This window comes from Gymnoscopelus microlampas (assembly GCF_963454915.1).
Source record: "Gymnoscopelus microlampas genome assembly, chromosome: 18".
Classification (NCBI taxonomy): Eukaryota; Metazoa; Chordata; class Actinopteri; order Myctophiformes; family Myctophidae; genus Gymnoscopelus; species Gymnoscopelus microlampas.
The window spans coordinates 42,940,905-42,952,980 of NC_139955.1; the positions used below are offsets into that span (position 1 = coordinate 42,940,905).

Genomic DNA, 12,076 nt, shown 5'->3' on the forward strand with positions numbered 1-12,076 from the left:
CCGCCGACCCCCATCTCAAAATATGTTGTTCCAGGGACCCCCAGAAGCAAGGATTTGAGTTAAAAATGTTTGCTTTATTAAGATTTGCACACATTTTCATAATTTAAAAAAAATAGCAGATCTACAAGCTCGTAGCCGCGCTACGTAGCCTCTCGGTGCCGTGCTATGAGCTTGTATATCTGCTATTTTTGAATAGCCAAAAGTGTAAAATAATGCTTTTTTTTTTTATAGCTCAAATCAAAAAGTGACACAGATGCGTTCCAGGTCTCAATGGGCTATAAGCTAGGACCTGTTTATGTGTTGGACTCACTTCACGGGGATGATTGGAGCCAGTAGAAATGGTTGTAAAACAACCTCTTTGCATATTCTCTGTCAGCTGTTCTCGGTGCCGTAATGAAAAGAAACACACGGGGAGTAGCAGTTTTCTCTCTCTGCCGCTCCAATCCATCTCGCTCACCAGATCCCCAGTCAAACCCTTCTTCCCTCTCTCCTTGACATGTGATGTGATGTGCGCGGCGCACGAACACGTGTCTGCAGTGCACACACGCACGCACGCACACACATTATGGTTGTTGTTGTCGGGCAGAAACCTCGTATCTCCGTATTTTAACTTTTTGTGTTTTTTGTCCATAAATTAACACCCTACTTCAAGTGGTTTTCAACCTTTTTCATGCCAAGGACCCCTAAATTGATATACATTTGGCATCGGACCCCCCCTCTGAAAATGTCTTGTGCCAGGGACCCCCCAGAAGCAAAGATTTGAGGTAAAAATGTTCGCTTTAAAAATATATATATTCAAAGATATGCACACATTTTCAAGATTTTTTTAAAATAGCAGATCTACAAGCTCACAACGCGTTACGATTCGACCCTACCTAACCCCACCCTTAACACAGAAATAAAGTAACAAAAAACGTGGGGAAAAAGTACCCAAATCCGGCGAAATCCGCGGGACACATGCACGCGCGCTGCGTGGGCGTGCATGTGTCCGTTGCCTGGGGGGCTAAGCCCCCAACCTAGTAGAGACCTAGCAACGCCTCTGGTGCTGGCTAATACATTAACAGCAATCAATCAGTCAATCAATAATTGGCAAAACCTTTTAAAACTTTTAAAGTGCAGCTTCTTTTGTGATACCGGCAGATAATAACCATAAGGTATTACTATGTCTTTCCATTGATCCAAACTGGAACACAATCGATTGACTGATCATTAAAATAAACATGCTCTGAAAATGCACACGGCCCGCCCATAAGTGGGCAGATGGGTGGGCTGCGAACACTTTTGAGATTTAACACTAAGGATTTGAATGTAGTGTTGTACCCATTTCCCCCCCCCCCATCTCTCTGCCTCCGCCTTTTCCATGCATAAGCATGGATTACCTCTGTTTATCTCGTGCTCGTGCGTGCGTGGATATTTCATTGCTGTCAGGCATAAAACATGTTTCTCCATATTTCTTTTTATGTAACTTTATTCTAACATTTAACATTTATTAATGCCCTATACCGTTGGTTCTCAAAGTGGGGTCCGGGGACCCCCAGGGGTACCTGAGGGGGTTCCAGGGGGTCCCCAGCTAAATGATGGACAGGAACCAAATGGACCCTTATGAGTCTGTAACTCTGAGAGTGTACAAATGGAACCAAATGGACCCTAACGGGTCCATTTGGTTCCATTTGTACACTCTCAGAGTTAAAATTGGGTTCCCAGAGGTATAAATGCCATTAAATGGGGGTCCGTAGCCTAATGCATGTCAAACTGGGGGTCCTTGAAATTAAAATGGTTGAGAATCACTGCTAGAGAGCCGTAAAAAACTTCTCTTATTGAGGTCCCTGGCTTATCTTTTCAAATGGGGGTCCGCGGGCTAATAAGTGTATAACTTTGGGGGTCCTTGACATGAAAAAGTTTGAGAACCACTGCCCTATACTTCATCATACAAGAGTATGATAAAAAATAGCAACAGTTGTGAGCATGTAGATCTGATAATAAATAAATGTGTGCGTGAGCGTGTGTGTCTAGGCCTTCTTCTAGCCTACTGGTATGTGCGTGACAAAACAGACATTGGTGAGGACTGGTTGTCCTGGTACTCACGAGATAAATGGTTGTTTTTTGGTTGAATAAAGATTTTCAGGGATAGGCTTTCAAATACAAAAAGATTCAGGTTGGGATTAGGATTAGACATCTAGAGGTTTGTTTTAGGGGTTGGAATTAGAGTCAAACACATACTTAGTTGCATGCCAGTGTCATGCACCGAATAATTGTGAGCTTGTAGATCGGCTATTTTTCGGCTCTATAGGCTTACGGTTAAAAAAAATGCCCCAAAACATTTCAGAATGGCATTCATAAAATGTTATTCCTAAAATGTGAATGTCCTCACAAGTATAGTAATACTTACTGTGTGTGTGTGTGCGTGTGTGTGTGTGTGTGTGTGTGTGTGTGTGTGTGTGTGTGTGTGTGTGTGTGTGTGTGTGTGTGTGTGTGTGTGTGTGTGTGTGTGTGTGTGTGTGTGTGTGTGCGTGCGCGCTGCAGATGGCATTAACCGGCCGCTGTATAAGTTGGATAATGCACTTGGCAGCATTGCTGCGTGGGGAAAGGCTGTGTGTAATTTATGGACGACAGACTCGGCAAATAGAGCCGACAGGAGATGGAGACGATACTCTGACAGCATGATAGAGAACAGAGCTTTCTCCCTTTCCCTGCACGTGTGTGTGTGTGTGTGTGTGTGTGTGTGTGTGTGTGTGTGTGTGTGTGTGTGTGTGTGTGTGTGTGTGTGTGTGTGTGTGTGTGTGTGTGTGTGTGTGTGTTACATATTTTATGCATTGTACTCTAGGCTGATGTGCGCTTGTGCTTCGGCCCGCATATGCGTGTGTGTGTGTGTATGTGTGTGTGTGTGTGTGTGTGTGCGTTTGTCTAGCTATATACACAAATGCACGTGCAGCGTATTTATGAGATACAGAGGTGGAAGGAAGGAATCCTTTGCTTTAAGTAGAAGTACCAATGCAGCAATGTAAAACGACAAGCAAGCAAAAACTAAACTCCATTACAATACAAAAGGCCTGCATGAAAAATCCCTATTATTGGGGTGGGGGTGGGGGGGGGGGGGGGAAGCTGGGCGATTATTATTTGTCACTGTTGTTGGGGCGGGAGGATGGAGGCTCTACGTCCTCTCGGTGGGGGCTCCTCACTGGCAGGTGAGTCGGTAGGTCGGATACGACAGCAGTGACAACACAGAAAGGTGTGAGGGGAGGAGTCAAATGTGTGAGGGGAGGAGTCAAATGTGTGAGGGGAGGAGTCCATTGGCCTAACGACTAAATTGGAGGGAAAAAAATCACACCCAGTGTGAAGTGGGCGGTGTGTGGTCATCACAACATGACTCACTTTAAAAAAAGGATAAATGACTTTTTTTTAAGTCCATACTGCTATTCATAGGGCTGCACATGTGTCATGTGTTTCGCTAGCCAATCACAGTCCTGAATTTGCAAAGTCAGCCAATCGCATTACAGTTAGTGGTGATGACACTAGCTGTAATGTGATTGGCTGACTTTGCAAAAGTATAGATTTGCATTGACTGTGGAAGGGTTAGGGGTGTAGACTGTGTTGTAGACTATTGGCCAATCACGGTGCAGGATTGGTCAGTGTCCAAAACTCACTTATAGGGGGCGGTTACACCGCCCCAAAAAAACACAGAGTATTTTACTCTATACAAACATACGATAGGAAGCAACAGGAGGAGAGAGAGCGATAGAGAGAGAGAAAAGGTGAGGGAGAGTTAAGAAGAGAGAGAGAGAGGGAGGGGGAGAGAGAGAGGGTGGAGCGTGGGTACCCCGGGCAGTGGTGGAAAAAGTTCTCAAATGTTTTACTTAAGTAAAAGTATCAATACTGCATACTGCAATGTAGAAGTACTCTGTTACAAGTAAAGGTCCTGAATGCAAAATTGACTTGAGTAAAAGTACAAAAGTATTGGCATCAAAATGTACTTAAAGTACTAAAAGTAAAAGTGCTAAATGTTTGAAAATAGCAGATCTACAAGCTCACAACGCGTCGCGATGCGACGCGTTGTGAGCTTGTAGATCTGCTATTTTCAAATAGCCTAGGTATAAAATAGGGCTAAAGTGGTTAATGTATTTTTCATAATATCATAATGTATATCTGAAAAGACTAACTAGTAACTAAAGTTTTCAAATAATTGTAGTGGAGTGAAAGTACAATATTTGCCTCTGAGATGTAGTGGACTAGAAGTAAAAGTATTGGAAATTGTAAATACTCAAGTAAAGTACAAATACCTCAAAATTGTACTTAAGTACAGTACTTGAGTAAATGTACTTAGTTACTTTACACCACTGGGTACCCGTGCGTCCATTTGGACGCACGGGTTCTTCAGAGTTGAGATAAACACTGAGCATTCTACTGTATTAGAGGAAAAACATATCATCTCAGTCGGGTGGAAACCTCATACAGATGTGCCATTTCAAAACTTCAAATGTCCTGCCATCGCCAAGACAGTACATTTTCAGGGGATTCCCAGGGCAATAAGAGGGACAAAGAAGGGCATTTAAAATGCTGAATTATTTTGATGATCACTGCTTTTATGATGCTAATTAATTTGAGCAACTGGTCAAGGACCTCTTCAAATCACCTTTCGCCTCATAATGAGTCTGACACCTTCTTCAACACACATTATTTTGCTCTCATGTATATGGATGTCTGTTGAAGGGAAAAACGGGGGTGTGTAGTGACAACTTCTTTTCAGGGGCAAAACAGTGCATTTTTAAGGGCAGAACAGGGAGGAAAAAAATGCATTTTCAGGGCACTTTCAGGGAAAGAACAGTAACGTGTGAAGTTTTGAAGTGGCACATCTGTAACTCCACAACTGTTACTTTTCAGGATTCAAAATTCAAAAGCATCAAAAGTAGCAGATCTACAAGCTTGAAACGCGGCGCGAAGCGGCGCGTTTCAAGCTTGTAGATCTGCTACTTTTGATGCTTTTGTGTGACGTTGCAGTATGTGGTTAAGCAGGGCGTTCATATACGAAGTTTGAATACGGAGATGAGAGGTTTCTGAACCACAGCGACGATATAATAAAAGGCGACGAAGGGAGAGAGAGAGAGAGAGAGAGCGATTGAGAGAGGAGAAGGTGAGAGAGGGTTAAGAAGAGAGGGAGAGAGAGAGAGAGAGAGAGAGAGAGAGACAGAAGGGGTGGAGCGTGTGTACCCGTGCGTCCAAGCGTATGTGTGCCGCCTGTCACCGCTCACAGCGGTTTCTAGTACTTCATATTCACGTCTTCTCTCTCCCCCTCTCTCCCTCTCTCTCCACGCGTCTCCCCCTCTCCCTCTCTCTCTCTCTCTCTCCACGCGTCTCCCCCTCTCCCTCTCTCTCTCTCTCTCTCTCTCTCGCCGCGTCTGCCTCACCTGTTCATTTGTCGGCACTTGACAGATCTCATTATTGCCTTGGCACTAGCTCAGCATGTCCTGCCAAACGCAAGACACCCAAATGGAATTTGAGAAAGAGGGAGCGAGCCGGAGATTGTAAATGAAGAGAGAGAGAGAGAGGGGGAGGGAGGGAGAGAGAGAGAGAGAGAGAGAGAGAGAGAGAGGGGCAGAGAGAGAGAGGAGAGGAGAAAGAAACAGATAGACGGACTGAGAGGGAGAGAGAGAGAGGAGATGAAACGAGAGGGGAAAAAAGGAAGAAGGCGGCGAGAGGAGGTTTCGGGCGGGGGGAGGGGGATGCAGGCGGGGGTGGGGGGGGGATCTTGCAGCATAATTAAAAGTACTCGACTCCTGGCAGAATGACAATGAAGGGACAAAAAAAAACAACAGAGGAAGAGGAGGTATTAACACAGACACGTCTACCTCTCTACGCGCAGAAACAGTCCTGCCGACAACGCCACGACATGTTGTCTACAAGCAAAAGGTTGACAGCCCCCCCCCCACCCCCCCCCCTCCTACTTTGACCTGATTTAGGCTCTCGTGCAAATTAACTTAAATCAACAACGCCTCTTTGTTTTATTCAAAATATGCCTGTTTGTTTTGTCGTTGGTTACAAGATTGTAACACGTGGCGTGTGCTAGCTAGACAGCCAATTATTAAGAACCCCAAGCGTCTTTTGTGTGGTTGTAATTGTGCATAATTTCACCTTAAATGCTTAACCACATTGACCCTGCGTGGTGTCCCTATTTTGGGCTTGTCGTTGTTGGTGAAAATTCACCTAGGCTCTATATGCTTTATTTAATACAGCAATGCAGAACATTTACTTTAACATGTTTACTTTTGAAATAGTATTTACTTAACTTTTTGTAATGAATAAAATGGAATTGTGCCCAATCTGTATGGTAGAGTATGTTAATGCAATATAACGTATACAATTGGGGTGGTGGTATTTTGTCCCCCAGCTCTTCTATTTAGAGACATTTAGATCGTGTCAAAGGTCATGTCTCACCTAGACACAGGATCTGACACGAATTTTGACCTGACGGTCAGGATTCAATTCATTTACTTTGCTTGATGTTTTGTGTCATTATTTTCTGATGAGTGAGAAAACAATGTTGCACATTAAGCTAACATCTGGGGACCCCCAACAATAATTTTGGTACCCCCCCTGGGGGTCCCCCGAGCCACAGTTTGAGGACCACTGCCATAACACACTCACACCTTGGGGTTGCCCATCGTACTGTAATAAAACATCACAATTCTGTTTAGCAGAGAGCAGTCCTTGAAACAGTTAAATGGGATTGACGATTTTCTAATGAATTTGCTGTGAACTTGAAGCTATTAGCATTGTGACCGGTCAACTGGAAAAGGTGCTTCTCTGGAGTGTTGGGGGGGGGGGGGGGGGTAGATTGCACCATGAATACTGTGTCCACTTAATGCAATCTTGCAGGACTGTCTACATCAGTGGTTCTCCAACTTTTTCATGTCAAGGACCCCATAATTATATATTAATATGACCCCGATCTGAAAATATTTTGTGCCAAGGGACCCCCCCCATACAAGATTTGTGTTGTTAAAGGAGTAGTTCACCCAATATACCCATATATATATATACTGTATATATATATATATATATATATATATATATATATATATATATTCAAGGCTATGCACACATTTTGAAGATTTTTCAAAAATAGCAGATCTACAAGCTCATAGCACGGCACTCGCTATGAGCTTGTATATCTGCTATTTTTGAATAGCCAATGCTAAGTGGTTAAAATGATTGTGACGCTATGTTAACTCATTTTGCTGGGGACCCCCTGCCCCCCCCCCCCCGACCCACTGTTTGGGAGACAGTGCTGTGTACGGTATAACCACCTACCATCTGCCTACAAACATGCCTAGTACACACCCACATAACCACATGCATACATACATGTACTTGTACATAGATAAATAGGTCTCTGTACATCTATATATGCATGTGGCTATGTGGGTGTGTAAGCAGGTTTGTAGGCAAGTGGGTAGGTGTTTATGTATGCATGTACTGTGTGTATGTTTGCATTTATGCATATCTCTTGACTATATTACTGGTATTTTTTCAAAAATAATATGTACTGTATACTTTTTTATACGTCCGATTTTACAGAAAGGGGAAGTTCTCTATAAGCCTCTATAGGCTTCTAAACTTCTCCTGCACAAAATGGTTATATGTATTTTTTCTTCTGTTTTTAACTCTTTATGTAATAATAAATAAAACTCAAACTCAAAAACTCACACACAGATGATACCCAATTGTATGTCTTCCAATTAGTTAGGGCAACAGATAACGGACAACGTTTGATATTTAAATACTGGTCCATATCTAAGCAACAATATATCAGTTTATTTTTTCCATATAATTAAGATTACTTTAAAAACGTGACCCTACGTGGAACTGTAGAGTGGTGACATCACGAGTGGAGGAAGTGTTAAATGTCTGGCATTCAAACGTAGATATAGTTGCTGTCGGGCAGAGAACTCCTATCTCTATATTTTAACTTTTTCCTAAATTAACGCCCTACTTGATCATACTACAGCGTCTCACAAAAGCACCAAAAAATAGCAGGTCCCCAAGCTTGAAACGCTAAGCGACGCGTTTTGAGCGTGTAGATCTGCTACTTTTGTTTGAATCCTGAAAAGGAACGGTTTTGGACACAAAATAAAAACACAAGAGACGGATCCTGACACCTAACCCTAAACTTAACCTTTCCCCCCTAACCTTAACCTCTATACTCTAACCTTAACCTGACCTTGAGGATGCGGAGCCTCTTCCCAGGATGTTGTTCTGGTTGTTCATTGAGTTCACATATTGATTATTGGCTGTGTTTTATAGCCTGTGACATGCCGCTGTCTCCTGGGACTTCAACCCTCCCTGTTGTCTTTTATGTATGTGTGTACGTGCGTGCGTGCGTGTGTGTGTTTAACCACATCAAACCATCGACTGAGTTGCAACGCACTTTTTTTCACTCTACACCAAATCTCGTCACCAAAAATAGCTGATCTACAATATATTTTCACAAAATATATATATCAATTATTATTTTATTTTTTCATAAGAAATGTTGGGTCTCGAGCTGAACGGTTTGGGAACCCCTGCTCCATACAGATTGATTAAAATGTCTATTAATTAACATAAGTTGAGTGTAACCACAAGGGTCAAAAGAAAGAGGTTCCCCATGAGTAAAAGAGGGATAATATGAACTGAACGGATGGTCTGCCTGAGCAAGGAGGAGGTCTCTGTGAACCCCGGAGTGGCTCGTTTGAAACGAGAAGACCAGTGTTGAGTTCGTCGACTAAAACTACGACGAAAAATGTTGGTCGACTACCTTTCTTCACTGACGAAAACTAAATAAACACTCAATAAAAACTAAGCTATGATGACTAAAACTATGACTAAATATATTGACAATTTCGTATAAAAAAAAAAACTTGAGTAAAATGTTAGTGAGGGACGAGTGGAGAAGAGATCCCTAAAAGACAAGTCATCTTATGTTTGGTTGCGCTAGGGTGTGCATGCTGAAAATATCAGATCTACAAGCGTTGTGAGCTTGTAGATCTACTATTTTCGGCAAGGAACCAAGTGTAAAATCAGCCATTACGACGCCATCAAGGCAGCGCCAAAAAACATTTTAGTCGACTATAATCTTATGATATTTAGTCGACTAAAACTAAAACATTTCAGATGACTAAAATATGCCTAAAACTAAATGGAATTTTATTCAAAACACTATGACTAAAACTAAATCAAAATTTGCTGTCAAAATCAACACTGGAGAAGACAAACTGACCTCTCCATAGCACAAGAACAACAAATTGTCGCTGTGTGACACTCTGGTATGATGAAGCAGAGCATTCATTTACAGGAAACAAACAAACGAAATGTACTGTAAAAAGTTAAAAACAAATATGGAGATATGAGGTTTCTGGCCGACAGCTACGCCAATGCTGCTGTGGAATGAATCAACTGCATTATTGTTTAAAACCCAGAGCCAAGACACATGCTTGTAATCAGCAACAACCAGGGGTGGAAGAAGTTCTCAGATTTTATTTAGTTTTTTAAAGTTTTTTGAAGTAAAAGTAGCAAAACCACAATGTCAAAATACTCTGTCACAAGTGAAAGTCGTGTATTCAAAACTTGACTTGAATAAAAGAGAATTGAAAATACTTACAATACCAAAGTATACGTACTTTTTTTAACGCACAATGTGTCGCGATACGGCACATTGTGAGCTTATACATGGGGTTATTTTTGACGGAGATTTGGAGGGGACCAAGAATAGTTAATGTGTCTTTTGTATTAATAATGTAAATCTACAAAGTAACTCGTAGCGTAAATGTTCAAATAATTGTCGTGGAGTATAAAGTAGGCCTACAATATTTGCCTCTGAGATTTAGCGTAGAGAATGTCCCTGCCGTCAGCGTGATCACACAGCTGGCCTGCCACGATTCCTGGCAGGTTGTCACGGAAACGCAGGTTTGTTTTTCTTTTGTTGATGCCCACGTTGTTGAGCCAAGCACATTTTGTGAGAACGGAACTTTTGTTTACAAACTGTGAGCCAATCATTTTTTGCCAAAATGTGCAAGCAAATCATAGCAATCGCTGTAAACAATTCCACTCCACTATGACTCACTGTGTATATACTAGACATCAGTGATGTCCATTCTCAAAGCATAGAGGTTTGTTTTGAGTTAATAAGCCACTTCAATATGGTATGAAATTCCATTTCAGTGACTTAAATTATGGTAATGAAAAAGGTTTAAAAAGCATAATTTAATTAAAGCCAAAGCTGTGAATAGACAATGACACGTAAAGGGTCATTTTGTGGTGCCACAGACAGGAAACCCGAGCCATCCAGGATCCTGGTGAATCAAAAAAATGGCAGATCTACAAGCTCAAAACGCATTGCACCGTGACACATTTTGAGGTTGTAGAACTACTATTTTTGCTCATTTTGAGTGACACTGTAAATGACGAAGTAGAGCGTTCATTTACAAAAATCAAACATAAAAAGGTAAAATATGGAGGTAAGTGGTTTCTGCCAGAACAGCAACGACATACAGTACTGTAGGCCTATAAGCTTTCTGACCATTCCCGCCTATAATGACATGCCCAAAATAGGAACGGCCGAGTTAATGTGGTTAAGATGTCGTTTAATCCGTTCTATTGGGATGAAAACTCTGACATCAGTGGTGGAAAAAGTACTCAGATAATTTACTTAAGTAAAAGTATCAATACTGCAATATAGAAATACTCCATTACAAGTAAAAGTCCGGAATTCAATACTTACTTGAGTAAAAGTACAAAAGTATTGGTATCAAAATGTACTTAAAGTACCAAAAGTAAAAGTACTAAAATGTTTGAAAATAGCAGATCTACAAGCTCACAACGCGTCGCATCGCGACGCGTTGTGAGCTTGTAGATCTGCTATTTTCAAATAAAATGGGGCTAAAGTGGTTAATATCTGTTTTATAATTAATAATTGATATTTGCAAAGTAACTAGTAACTAAAGTTTTCAAATAATTGTAGTGGAGTAAAAGTACAATATTTGCCTTTGAGATGTAGTGGAGTAGAAGTAAAAGTACTGAAAATTGGAACTACTCCAGTAAAGTAAAAAATACCTCAAAATGTTATTTAAGTACAGTACTTGAGTACATGTACTTATTTACTTTACACCACTGGCGTACATACACATCATGCACACTCAACACTCCACTCACAGAGTATAGCGAAAACAATTGGACCCCGATGATAAAACACTTTGCCAGCGTCTCTCCTAACAAATAAATCCAACGCTCCTCATCAGAGTTAATTGAACACACGTCCGCCCGCCGAGACCGCGGGAGCCAAACCCGGGCCGAACGTCGCTACACAACCTTCAAAGTCAAACCGGCGCTCGCTCGCTCGCTCCCTTCTCTTATCAGCGCGCAAACACATGAACGCAATACACACACACACACACACACACACACACACACACACACACACACACACAGTGAAGCCCTTCCAACTCCCCTTCCTCCTCCTATACAATGCGTGGCAGGGAGAATGAGGTGTATTGAAGACTTATTCACAGTTTTTGTAGCGTCGCGTTTAGGGTTACCGGCTTCGAACGCTTATCAATGCACTGAATGGGAGATTGTCACGTTTTATCAGACCATTCATTGGGCGTAATCAGGAGATACTGTCCTACCCGGAGGCAGAGCAGTCCCCACAACATGATTTACCATTCTGTGGTATATAACTCGGACGGCACTGAGAAGGCTCAAGCGAACGTCGCATCGTTCGTCGCGGTAACTCGCTCGGTGGTGCCTGGCGTGGCTCCAGTTCGCTTGAGACTGCACGCCTCCGACATGGTCCGAAACGGAAACCAAAACGTAACTTTATATAAGTCATCTCGGTCGGTAGGTTAGTACAGAGGTCTTCAACAGGGGGTCCGCGGAGGTACTGAATGGGGTCCGCGAAATTGTTGTTTGATTTAAAAAATAAAAAAAACATTTTAAAAACGTTTTGTTCTTTTTTTTCCCAAAAATGTCAATATGTCTTTAAACATAACATGACACATTTTAATAGCTTAGTATTGAATGCACAATAACATGGTATGTTTATACA

At 41.9% G+C, this 12,076-nt stretch overlaps 1 protein-coding gene across 1 annotated transcript in view; it reads right to left on the reverse strand.

The window, feature by feature from the left end:
- Positions 1-613: 613 nt before the first annotated feature.
- The window catches only part of LOC311033786 (PDZ and LIM domain protein 3-like), an 87,496-nt gene continuing 76,033 nt past the window's right edge, over positions 614-12,076 (reverse strand). The window contains exon 7 of the mRNA XM_084041441.1: positions 614-628. The gene's annotated coding sequence lies outside the window, so the exon portion shown is untranslated. The remainder of the gene's footprint in view (positions 629-12,076) is intronic.